Source organism: Rattus norvegicus, chromosome 3 (assembly GCF_036323735.1).
Source record: "Rattus norvegicus strain BN/NHsdMcwi chromosome 3, GRCr8, whole genome shotgun sequence".
NCBI classification, from domain to species: Eukaryota; Metazoa; Chordata; class Mammalia; order Rodentia; family Muridae; genus Rattus; species Rattus norvegicus.
In genome coordinates, this window is record NC_086021.1 from 164,412,744 (window position 1) to 164,426,300 (window position 13,557).

General features: G+C 43.9%; 1 protein-coding gene and 1 non-coding gene across 11 annotated transcripts in view; both read right to left on the reverse strand.

Annotated features, from left to right (window-relative positions):
- Ncoa6 (nuclear receptor coactivator 6) overlaps nt 1–9,336 on the reverse strand; it is a 71,018-nt gene extending 61,682 nt beyond the window's left edge. For 9 of the 10 annotated variants that reach the window (XR_005501749.2, XM_063282997.1, XM_039104105.2 and 6 more), the window contains exon 1: nt 9,197–9,336. The gene's annotated coding sequence lies outside the window, so the exon portion shown is untranslated. The remainder of the gene's footprint in view (nt 1–9,196) is intronic. The other variant, XM_008762295.4, reaches the window with a different exon arrangement.
- A 749-nt stretch (nt 9,337–10,085) lies between these two features.
- On the reverse strand, nt 10,086–10,250 carry LOC120102001 (U1 spliceosomal RNA). The gene has a single exon (XR_005503046.1). It is a non-coding gene; the product is annotated as a U1 spliceosomal RNA (small nuclear RNA).
- Nucleotides 10,251–13,557: the final 3,307 nt, after the last annotated feature.

Here is a 13,557-nt window from a genome sequence, read left to right on the forward strand (position 1 = left end):
ACCACAAAATTTTTCTACTGAAAGTTCTTGTTTTGTTTTCTTGGTGCTAGGGACCCAAGCCAGGCCTTGAGCATTTGAAACAACTACTCTATCAGTGAGACATATCCAGTCTCAAAGATGCCATTTCTTAGGAAGCTTAGGAAGCATTCATAGCTACTTATGTCAATTCATATAATACTGATATGCACACATATTGTTCTTAGCCAAGATCCACAATGGGAAGGGATGTTTAAAAATACATTCTGTGGGAAGTACTTGATTTGCCTTACTTTCTTCTCACTATCTAGGCCAGGTTGGGTAGGAAATGGAAGTCCCTCTGCCTCCAGTTCCTGAATATTGGGATTATAGGCATGTGCGATGCCCCTGCTTAGCCTTGATTTTCTTAGTCTTGTAAAATGTACTTTACCTAAAATCTCCCCAACTTTGCTGGCATTTGGTAGGAAACAATGGTGTTTTTTAATTTCTCCAACTGTTTAAAATTCTTCAAGTCTGGGGCTGGGGAGATGGCTCAGTGGTTAAGAGCATTGGCTGCTATTCCAGAGGTTCTAAGTTCAACTCCCAGCAGCCACATGGTGCCTCATAACCATCTGTAATGGGATCTGATGCCCTCTTCTGCTGTGTCTGAAGACAGCTACAGTGTACTCATATACATAAAATAAATAAGTCAATCTTAAAAAATTCTTTAAGTCTATATTTTATAGAAAGGCCACAGAGCTACTTTCACAAAACATTAAATAAATATGACAAAGGAGCTTGTGAGATACCACAGGTGAATGTACCCAGGCTGCCAAGCCCGATGACTTAAGTTCAATCCCTGGGACCCATGTGGTAAAAGGAGAAAATAGACTCACACAAGTTGTCCTCTGACCTTCACATACACACGAACACAACAAAATTAGTAGCCAAATATAATTTTAAAAATTAATAAGGGTTGGGGATTTAGCTCAGCGGTAGAGAGCTTGCCTAGCGAGCGCAAGGCCCTGGGTTCGGTCCCCAGCTCCGGAAAAAAAAAAAAAAAGAAAAGAAAAAAAATTAATAATATAGGAAGAGACTTAACCCAATGAACAATTTCCCAAACAGGAATCTGATATACAAATTCATCATTTCTTCCCATGTTTGATCTTTAAAAAAAAAATGTAAATAAATGGGCACAATGGACTATACATTCGACAGGTTGGTATTAATCAATGAGCTGGCTAATGAGAACTTGTTTCCTCCATGTACATAATGGGACTGCTGGAGTTAGACATTGATATCCACAGAACATAAATACTGATTTATAGCTTAAGTGCTCTTTAAATTTGGTGATCATTAGTATTATTAACTGACCCAAGTTAATATTATTAGCTGATTACTACTATTCTAAATGATACAGAATAGAAAATCTCTCCCAAGTTAATTATGTGTTCTGGTTTGTATATAAAATTTAGCTTATCAAATTGTATGGCTGTCATTACTTCATCCAGGGGTTTTATTCCCTTTCTGTATTCATCCAGATAAACCTCCAGACATTTATTAATTTAAGAGTATTTGACTAGTTACTATCTGCTTAGGTACGCATGTTTAAGGAGCTCAGCGGGCTGTCAGAGCTCCTGGAAATGGAGCTACAGGCAGTGGTAAACTGCTTAATGTGGCTGCTAGAAATCAAATCCAAGGACAAGATGCACTCTTATTGTTGAGCCATTGTTCCAGATCTAGAGATTAATTAATTCAGCAAAAATCTGTTGAGCTCCTAGACACCACCATACATATTTTTAGAATAAAGTAGAAAAAGAAAAAATTTAAAGTAAATAAATATGCTAGAGTACACAGTAGGTAGACAGTGGAGACAAAGGCAGAATGCAGCAGCAGCACTTGGCCCAGCCCTCAAGAAGCCCCAGCTAAAGAGCAGGGAGGGACAACCCAGCCCCATCACTTCCCTTTCTCCCTGCATTCACCCAGGACTTCACAAAGGGCTTCTCTTCCCACAGTTCTCCTTACAACACTAAAACCTCTGATGGCTTCCCACTGTTCAGTCAATCAAGTCAAACTCTCCAGCCTGAAACAAGAAGATAGAGAACAAAGTCTTCCATGAACCAGGTGTGTGGCATAAACCTGTAAGCCCAGAACTCTGGAGGAAGTCAATCAAGAGTGTCTCAAATTCAACACTAAACTGACCTAGAGAGAAGATGTCTCAAAACAAAACAACAAGCACAACTGGACAGTCTTCCATGGTTCGCTAGCATACAATGCACAAATTAGGAAGATAGGTTTTGCAAGTAGACTGCCGGAATGCAAATTCATTATCAATTGTTAACTATATTTCTTGCTTAGTCTATAAAAGGGGATTCTAAAAACCAGAAGTTTCTTCTATTATTATGAAAAAAAGAAAATGAGCAGACGACACGTGAAGTGCTCAGTACCTGTGCAGCAAACAGTAAGCACGCAAACCCCGAGCGCCAGCGCTGCTTTGAGAAGTTTAGTTATAACTGGTGCTGCCATTCACTCATTTTGAGCCTTATCTCCAAAAACACTGTGTAACAATCTGTTTTCCAAGCAAACTGAACTCTTGTTTTTATTTGTTGAGGTACATGTGTCAAAGGAAAACTTTATTAAGTCAGTTCTCTCCTACTTTAATGCTGGTTCTGGCCATTAACTACTAAGCTGTGTCACAAGCGTCAAACTAGACTCTATTTCCTAAACACAGGCCCCTATGCTCACGACGCATCAGTCTGTAAAGCAGTATCATCTTCAAGAATTCGGACCCTCGCCTTCTTGATATTCTACTTCAACTCCTCAACACACTGCAGACACTTAACACACAGATTCTGTTCTACTCCTCTTGGTATCCTACAAACTCTACAGTGTAGAGTTCTAGCCAGTTTGTGGCATGCATGGCAGGTAGTAAAATGTTCAAATGAGCTCCTGCTCTCTCCCTCATGTGGAACTACTAAGATGCCAACTCCCCTGTCACAAGTACAAAGACCTCTTCTTTGCAGTATTTTCTAAAGCTGGCTATCAAGTTCTCTATTACCAGTGTGGTGATTTCTAATACAGCACAGCACCCAAAAATAGTAGATGCCTAAATATCCACAGAATTGAACTAAATTTTATCTCCTCTTATAAATTAAATTCTCATTTTATTCACTGTATTCAAGTGAAGCTCAGTCTCCTGAAAATATTTTAGTATTTAGCCTGTCTACAAACCCATGTGTACTTTCAGTTATTCTGACCTTATCCCATTTGGTGTATCTTAGTTTAGGAGACAATATTCAAAATTACAAAAAAGAAAGAACCAGAAAATCAAATGTCTATAGAAGCATAAAACTAAATACTGCAAACCAAAGAACTAGAAAATACATCCGCCTACAAGTATTGCTGAGTTTTTCTATGAAAGAATATGAACTTAGTATTGACAGATCTTCCAGGTTTTCAAGACAAGTCAGAAATTCAGGGGTTTGTGAAAAATTTTAAAGACATTAAAAATATTGCATGAGCCAAACAAAATATGTGGGCAGGTCAAAGTCAAGCGCACGTTGCAAGTTTGTATCCTCTGCTACAAAATTATTTGCAAAAGCGAGGAATGTTCAAGTTAAGGCAGCCCTAAATCAAGCAATTCCTTCCAACCATCTCAGCCTAGGTTTCAATCACTCTGACTTAACCTGAGAGCCAAACGTATGTGACACTTTAGTGAACTATAGTGAATCCCTTCTTTGTGCCAAGTGCTGGGGAGTGAGACATGCACAGTGGCTATAAATAGCAGGTAACATTTATTGAATATTTTGTAAGTGTCAGGCACTATTCTACATGTTACATGAGTTAATTTAATCCTTTTAGCAACTCTACTAAGTACTATTATCTTTATTTTAAAGATAAAGCTGAGGCACAAAATTACATAAATCTCTCCCAGGTCAATTAGTAATCAGGAAAGCTGAAATTAGGACTTCAGATTCCACTAAGAAGCTTACAATTTGAAAGCAGGTGTTAGTCAGTATCTGGTATTGAGATAAGTGATTACACAGAAATGAAATAATAAAATTGCATCTAACCTCATTCCACACACAAAGTGAACCAGAGATCTAAACATTAAAGGCAAACAGTTGAGATTCTAGAAGATCATTTACATGGTGACTTACATGTTGGGGAAGAAAAAGATTGATGATATTGACATTAAAATTTCAACTTTTAGCAACCTTCTACAGATTTAATTAATTTATTTAAATACTCTTATGTGTAGAAGTGTTTTGCCTACATATATGTATGTATACCATATGCATGCAGTGCCCACAGAGACCAGAAAAGGCATTAGATCCCGATATTGGACATTTGACAAGTGGGTGCTAGAAACTGAACATAGGTCATACACAAAAGCATTGAATGCTCTTAACTACTGATCCATCTCTCCAGCACCCCTCCCCGCTTTTTTTCAAGTCCAAGGCACTGAGCAAACTATATATTCTCAACTCTCAAGAGTTTTAAAATATGTAACAAACTGTGAAATGACATCTGTGATACATATATTCAAGAGTTAACAATTAGAATGTATAAAGAAACAGTTTAAAAAAAAACCCAACAGAAAAATAAATAATCTAACAGAACAAGCCCAGCCAGATGTAAATTGTATAAACCTGAGACTACCTCAGTTAACCCAGTCAGCAGATTCCAAAACAGTCAGTTTGCTATCACTGAACAATAAAAAGTAGTCAGGGGGTCTGTATCACATTGCAGGTACACAGAGTCGAAGGGAATCCATCCAGAAGAGCAAAGGTAAGACGGCAATTCTTCACGGTATAGAAATTGGACAGGAAAGTAATGGTTGAACAATAAGGCATCAAGGTAGATCAGCTGTTAACAAACATTTGCAAAAGACTATTTTCAACTTTGTGAGCTGATATAAATTCCCTGTAACAACTGCTCACTTCTGCAAATGGAAGGACTTACACCCATGGACGAAATGTCAATCAGCGTGGTTGCACATCAACGAAATATTATTCACAAAAAACAAGTTGGTCGACAAGATTTAGCCTATGAGCTAGTTTGGTGTTCCCTAATGTAGGAAGCTGTGACTCCTAAACTCTAGGAATATTCTCTGCATTATGCAACTACATTTTTATGTCAGCTGACACCTCTAATTTCTAACTAAAATCTATACTACAATTACATTTAACAGCTTTGGAATGGTAAAAAACGAAAACAAAACAAAACAAAACAAAACAAAAACAAAAACCCTCCAACAATAACAAAACAAAAACCCTCTAACTTATTATCTGTGACAATTTTCTATTCATCTTTATTTCACTGAGGAAAAAATGTTTTTGACAGTCATCATCCAAACTAGAGTTTAAAATGCTCCCTCATCACTCACAGTACCAGTTATCAACACCTGGGATAGCTAATTCTGCTCAGGGTCCACTCTTTTTTCTTTCTTTTTTTATTCATTTATTATATATGAGTACACTGTAGCTGTCTTCAGACACACATCAGATCTCTTTACAGATGGTTGTGAGCCACCATGTGGTTGCTGGGAATTGAACTCATGACCTCTGGAAGAGCAGTCGGGTGCTCTTAACCGCTGAGCCATCTCTCCAGCCCTCCACTCTTAACCTTAATTGTGACCCTTATTGTTTCTTTCCTTTCTCTTCAGCCTATCCTCCATATTTGAAAAGAACATGTATTTGTGCTGGGAAGATAGCTCCGTTTGTAAAGTGCTTGTCTTCCAGGCATGAGGACCTTTGTTCCATCCCAGGAACCAATTAAAACAAAATAAAACAAACAAACACAAAAGAACGGGTATATTGGTGCTCAGTTGTAATCTCAGTGCTGAAGAGGCAGAGACAAGCAGGAAGCCTGTACTTACTGGCCAGCTAACCTACCCTACTTGACAAATCCCAGGCCATCAAGAGACCCTGCTGATACATGATAGAGTGATAGATAGACCAACTGATAGACAAACAAATGGATGCACGCCAAGCTGAACAGTGCCTAAAAATAATGACAGAGATCGAACTCTGGGTTCTACACATATGAGCACACAAGCGCTCGCTCGCGCTCTCTCGCTCTCTCTCACACACACACACACTCTCTCTCTCTCTCTCTCTCTCTCTCTCTCTCTCACACACACACACACACACACACAGAGGGGGGAGGGAGGGAGGAGGAAGAAGAGGAGGAGAGAGAGAACACATCCATTCATCTCCTTAAAATTAAACCTCATTATATACTCCCCCTCTCAAAAATCTTGACTGCCCCAACCTCAGGTGAGGAGTCAGGCTAAATTCCTCAGTCAAGACTTTCCTTGTCTTGTCTCTAGTCAGACCTGCATATATACTGTTCTCAACCTTATTCAAGGTACATGTCTTTGAAATTACTTCTTAATGTGCTGGTAACAGACTATATCTAGGACTTGGAAGATGGCTCAGGTGGTAAAATGCTTGCCCCATAAGGGCATAAAGACCTGAGTTTGGAACCCCAGTTCTAACAAAGGCAGGGTGCACATCTGTAACCCTGCTGGAGGGTAGAGGCTGGCAGATCCCGAAAGCTCCTGGCTAGTGAGCCTACCTCGAGCAATAAGCTGGAGGGTTAGTGAGAGACCGCCTCAAAAGATAATGTGGTTAGGACTGTAACATGGCTCAGTGGGCAAAGGCGCTAGCTGTCAGGCCTAGTGACCTGAGTTCGGTCTGGCAGACCCACAGAGGTGGAAAGAGAGAAATGATTCCCACAAGCTGTCCCCATACTTCCACATGCATGCCCCACATCCACAAGTAACTAAACAACAGAGAATAAAAACAAAAGTAATAAAGCAGAGAAGCAATCAAGTAAGACACCAAAGTCAACCTCTGGTCTCCACATGCATACACACATACTTAAAGTCTACACACACCCGGAGAGTCAAGGGGTATCTTCAGCATGACAGAGCTGCCCCGGCTGAGCTAGGCTCTGAGTTTGATTCCTACCACCACATTCACAAAAAGGTGTGCGTGCAGACACATCAGCAGAGGTAATTTTTATACTTGGTAACTATTATAATGCAATTGCTTTTCTTTGTAATCCAATGTACTTTATTTTATGCAATTAAAAATATTACTTTGAGAGCGGTCCGTGTGTTTCACTAGATGCTACAGGGGCCATGGCACACATAAGACCAGACCTCTCTGCATTAGGAAGGCTCAGAAAAATTGTTATTGAATATACCTATTTAAAATCCTTTCAAGTTCTTTTGGCTAAAAGTCCTTTTTGTGCTTGGGATAAAACTAATACTGTACCATTACTACATCACTAACCTCTGAAACTCTTTTTCCCCCTCCAGAGATACAGCCTTGAAAGCAGCAGTCTCCTGCCTCAGCCTCCTGTGCCGAGATTATAGATGTGAGCCGCTGCACCTGGCCTCTAAAGCTTTTTGATTATGTGGGGCTCTAGACTGTTATTCCCTGCTATATCCATTTACCATGGGTTCCAGAACCTCCTAAGATATCAAAATCATTATATGAAGTGGTATAGTATCTGTATACCCCTATACCTGTAACAATATAAATGTCATGTAAACAGTTGTTATGCTATCCAGTTTAGGGAAGAATGACAAGCAAAAAAAAAAGGTATATTTACACAGATGTAATTTTTTTAAAATGAATGCTTTCAATTCGTGGTTCATTGAAGCTGTAGATGCAAAACTCAGGGATATTAAAAGTCAACTATGTATCATATCCTGGTCTATTTAAACTTTGAATTCCCTGTAATAACAGTACTTAAAGAGAACATGATGGAGAGCTTAGGGCTCTAACATTCTTTTTTTTTTTTTTTCCTTGTAGGCTTTTTATGGGTTTTTTTGCTGTGCAATAAACATTTAAAAGAGGAAGGGCATCTTTAACTCTACAAAGAGGTTCTTTGTTGATGCTTTTTTTTGTACCAATGGAGATCTAATAAATATCCAATAATTGATTATCTATAGTTTTTGTATCCCGCTCAGCCTTTGTACTGACATCTTGTTCAAACAAAACTTAACGGCTCTCTAGTATATGGTACCCCTTAGTAAAATCCTTTGAGGAAACGTGTTGAATGAGGAAGCAGTAGGCCCTTCTAGGAGCCCCAGTCACCAATATGTACTGTCTTGGGAGAGCAACTACCTTTCTATGTCTCAGGCTAAAATCACTACTTGATCTGAAATCATCCAAAGCCACTGTAGTTTTTCCATACTCATTCTTCACCATTCTAACTGGCTTCAACAAAACCTTTCAGATGACCTCTTCAGGTGACCCTGCTCTTTAAGCAGTGGCTGTCCCCTTCCAGGAAAGACACTTTGGGTCACCGCCCCCTAACAGTCGGATCCCTCCTTTTAAAGACAACTCCTTAAGTTGCTGGAGGTTCTCTCCTTTCCTAACCAGTTCCACTCTGTACCTTTTGCTGTCTGTCCAGCTCCTACATCCAACCCCCGCCACCCTTTCTTTCCTCATCAAGTTCTTCCCTTTTCCTGTTGCTGCCTCCAAACGGACTAGAGGCTCCTCAAAGGCTCCTCGGGGCTCAAAGGTCCTGAGACCCTTGGGAGTCATAAAGGCTGGCCATTCAGCGCCAGGACCTTTCCAGACTGATTCCCGCGTCAGTACCCCACTCCGATGTCCGTGTTCGCAACCCCCATTTCTAAGCAATCACCTCCTGTGCAGGCAAAGAACTATTCGAGCCCTGACAGCCAGGACTTAGCTCCCAAGCCGCCTCCCCTACCCCTGGGTATGACTCTGGGGTTCGGAGCACTGCGCACGGCCTAACCCAACTCCACCGCCCACCACCCCCTCAGCCCACCAACCCCAACGCGGGTCCCGTTCCCTCCCGGGGTCTTTTCTCCGCGCTCCAAGCCCCGACCTCACACCCCGATGTTGCCCGCAGCTGGGCTAGAGCGTCACCCAGCTCAGTCCCCCAGCCGCCCTGCACTCCCGCAGCGCCCCGACCCCGCGCCCCGCACCCTCCCCACCGCCACCCCGCCGCTCCCGCCCGCGCCCCGCCCGCAGGCCCGGAGCCCGCTCCCCAACATGGCGACGGGGACACGAGCGCGGCGGCGGGTGGGGCGGCTGCGGGCCCGGGCCGCACTCCGGCCGAGCTTGCACGGCCGCCCGGCGCCATCTTCGCGCGCCGGGCCCGGGCGGCGCCTCCTCCCCACGAAGCCAACCGGGCCCGGCCCGGGACGCCCGGCAGGCCCACCCCTTACGGGCCAGCGTCGCCGTCGCCTCACCTGAGCGCGGCCCCGGCCCTCCCGGGCGGGCCTCGCAGCGCCGGCCCGGGCCGTGCGTGCCCAGCGCCCTCGGCGCGTCCGTCCGCCCTTCCTCGTTGTGTGCCCGTCTGTCCGGCCGTCGGCGCCCGGCCGCCCGCAGCCCGACCCGGCAGGGCCTCAGGGAGCCGGTGGGGAGGGGGGGGGATGGGCCGGACCGGGCCGGGGAGGGAGGGGGAGGGAAGGAGAGAGGGAGGGAGCGCGGCGGGGGCGGGGCGGGCCCGAGGGGCGGGGCCCTGCCCACGTGATCGGGCGTCCCCTGGCGCGCAAGGTGGAGCGCGCGAGCCGGAGAGCGAGCGAGCGTGCGAGCGAGCGTGCGAGCTCCGGTCCTGGGTCCGATCTTGGTTTGGTTAGACGTTCAGCGCAGTCCCAGCGGATGGTTGTGTATGCTGCGTACGTTAGTGCTCCGTGCCTCAGTTTGCTCATCTCAACTATGGGGATATCAGTGTTTCCAGGCGCAGAAGAAATGGGGAAAAGACTTGGAAAGCGTTTGACACATCGGGGCTATAAATAATAGCCATTATTAGCATAGAGTCTAAGAACAGTGGCCATAAAGGTAACCTTTATTATTCTCCTAGAAATATTTCCCTACTCTGCCCCACCACTACCCTAGCAAACTCAGTAGGTGCTCACAAAATATAACTGTTGAGTGAACAAGTGTGGGCGGGTCACTGGCCTTTTCTTTTTTCCTCTCTTCCCCTCTTCCCCAAGTAGGGCCGGGCCTGGATTCACTTAAATCAGTTCTCATCACTTAGCTTCATGATTTTCTTTGCCCCTCTGAATCTCAGCCTCTTCCACTGTAAGGGAAGCCAGTGTTAGGACAGGTGGATTTTTTTTCTTTTTTCTTTTTTGCCAGAGGAGAGCGCGGATCGCAGTCCCCCACTACCACAAATTATGCAGTCGCTTTTCCTGCATTTGGGGAAATCGCAGGGGTCAACACATCCGGAGTGCAATGGATAAGCCTCGCCCTGGGAAAACCACCTTCGTGATCATGCTACCTCCCCTTCCAGGTAAGTGTGGGCAGGTGGATTCTTAATTCAGTTGTATCGTCTGTACTCTCATCTAAGAGAGGGCCTGTAATTCTTTCATTCCACAGATACTTTTTTTTTTGGTTCTTTTTTTCGGAGCTGGGGGCCGAACCCAGGGCCTTGCGCTCCACAGATACTTCTTGAACACACACTGTGCACTTAGACTAGTACAGGAAGCTACGCTAACCCCCAAGCTCCCAGTGTGCTCCAGCAATATTCCGCAGTCAGAAATCACTCTTTTACTAAAAATGACTCCACAAAATTTAGACTTGGGGGGGGGAGGGAGAGAGAGAGAACTTTTTGAGAGGAGAAAGAGGACTGGGCCGGGAGAGGGGGCAAGTAAGGAAATGTGGAGCGAATATAAACATGATATACAAGTATGAAAATCATAATGAAGCCTATTAGTTACTTTCTAAGATGTATGTTTATGTATATGAGTGTTTTGACTGCATGTATGTATGCACACCACACATGTGCGTGCCAGCGCCTGTGGAGGTGTGAGATCTGCAGCCTGGAGTTACAGATGAGTTGAGAGCTGCCATGTGGGTGCTGGGAATGGAACCCTGGGTCCTCTAGTAGAGTGGTAGGCTACTGAGCCATCTCTCAAAATCTTTTTTTTTTAAATTAAAAACTCAGGCAGGCAAGATGGATTAATGGGTAAATGTACTTACCTACCATGCCTGACAACCTGAGTTTCGTCCCTGGAGCCCCACATGATGGAAGGAGAGAATGGACTCCCACACATTGTCTTCTGACCCCCGAGTGTGCGCATGCGTAAACACACTCAATTTTTTAAAAAATATTTTAATGCATATGGATTTTTTGCCTGTGTATATGTCTGTGCACCATGTGCATGCCTGGTCTCTGCCTGAGGAGGCCAGAAGAGGGTGTTGGATCCCTTGGAACTGCCATTACAGACAGTTATAAGCCACCATGTGGGTGCTGGGAACTAAACCATTGAACTATGCCATACAGCCAATTTTTTAATGTAGTAAAAATCTCGAAACCCATTCTAAATTCGCTGCTCTCAAGCTGAAAGACAAACAAATCTCCCTGATGCAGACACTGTGCCAGGCTTATTTCAAGTCCTCTTTCCTTCTCCCTGGCTCCCCTTGTACGTGCTGATCCCACTACCTGACATTCCCTCCTGTATAGAGACCTTTCCCTTCCCAGTGCTAACATGGCTACCTCATGGACATGGCCCTGATCTCTCCCTACACAGGCTACTCTTAGCAGTATGTACTTACCAACTGAGTATACAGTTGATCAATAAAATAAAAATCAAAATAGTTTATTTTCTTTGCCACCAGACTGGCCTTATTACGTTGGCTTTTGTTTCCCTGGTAAATAAATAGCACACTGTCGATAGTGAATATTTACGTGGATTCTACATGCTGTTCTGTATTCGAGGCTCACGACCTTAAAAAGATGGAGAACCGGGGCTGGGGATTTAGCTCAGTGGTAGAGCGCTTACCTAGGAAGCGCAAGGCCCTGGGTTCGGTCCCCAGCTCCGAAAAAAAGAACCAAAAAAAAAAAAAAAAAAAAGATGGAGAACCACAGGCAAGCCACTATGTAGCCGTGGGTGGCCCAGAACTCAGAGATCCACCTGCCTCTGCCTCCTGAGTGCTGGGATTAAAAGCATGGACCACCCCTCCACAAGCCTTTCCTTTTTTATTCTGGTATGTTAACCTTATGACATAAGGGGATGAGATTTTCATACCCAAGTCTATTGAACTTTGCCCTTTTTACTCTATGTTATACTGTCCTGTACACCACCTTCCTTTCCCTGGCCCTTTCCTCTTCCCTGCTCTTTATTTCTTAATTTGTGTTAACTTTAACATGCATGTGTCTAGGGAGAGGGTGTATGTGCCTCTGCGTGTGTGTGTGTGTGTGTGTGTGTGTGTGTGTGTGTGTGTGTGTGTGTCTGTGTGTGTCTGTGTGTGTGTTGGCAGGGGTGAAGGGAAGTGCCTGCAGAATCTAGAAGAGGGCTTCAAATCCCCTAGAGCAGTTGAACTTAGGTCTCCTGCTTTTAACAGGTGTGCACCATCCCCATCCCCTATTTTTATTTTTTGAACTAGAATATTTACATATTCCCGGCTAGCCTGGAACATGCTGGTCCCAAACTCACAGAGATCTGGCTGCCTCTGCCTCTCAAGTATTGGAATTAAAAGTGTACTTCTATGTCCAGTTGATTTCATTCTTTTGTTTGTTTTGAGACAAACGTTCTCTGTGTAGCTCTGACTGTCCTGGAACCCACCTTATAGACCATTCTGGCCCCTGGCCTTGAACTCAGAGATCCACCTGCTCCTGCTTCCCAAGTGCTGGGAGTAAAGGTGTGGGCCACCACTACCCAGATGATGTCATCCTTTTTTGGCTAACTAATATTTACGTATGCATGTACATCAGCTTCTCCATCCATTGATGGGTGTATAGGCTGATTGCATAAGTTGGCTGTTGTGAATAATACCACAGTAAGCTTGAGTGTGTGGGCATTTCTGATGTATATTAACTTAGATCCTTTTCGGTGTGTTCCATGAGAACGGTATATCTGGATCATATGGTAGCCCTGTTTTTAATTGAGGAATATTCATATTAATTTCCGTGATGACTAGATTACTTTGTTTTCATTTTATAAAAAGTTATAATTTCTACCCAATAAAATACAAAAATCTTACACATGCACATGGTGGGGGTGGGGGTGCTGGAAGCTTGAACTCGGGGCCTTGCACATACTAGACAAAGACTTTCCTGCTAGGTAATATCCCTGGTCCACCTAGTAAGTCTTTAACTTATGTTCCTGTGGCACCACCACTCACTCAGATCAAGTTGCAGATTAGTTAACCCAGAAAGTCCCCTTCTGTTCCCTTCCAGTGAATGCCTGTCTCGTCAGAGGTAAGAATCATCCTGATTTCTAGCATTAAACTTATTTTGTCAGTTCTTGAATGACTGGTAAACAGAGTATATGACAGGTATCCTTTTGCGTTAGCCTGAAACTGGGACACACCAAAAGGATCACTTGTGTTTATGATGTGGTGAGTAAACTGCATGGCTAATCGATCTGAATTTGCAGAGATGGGGTCCTGACACGGACGGGGTCGCCAACAGTTAGGAATGACATCATCTACACACCTCCCAGCTCCACAAAAACTCTCAGAGACGTGAGAACTCTGAAAGGTTCCAGAAACTCAGTAACAGGAATCCCATTTTTCTAAACAACTTGAAAACTGGGTGAAAGACTTGACTATGGACCTCCTGCCTCTGAAGAAAACAATTCAAATGGCGAATAAGAGCATGGAA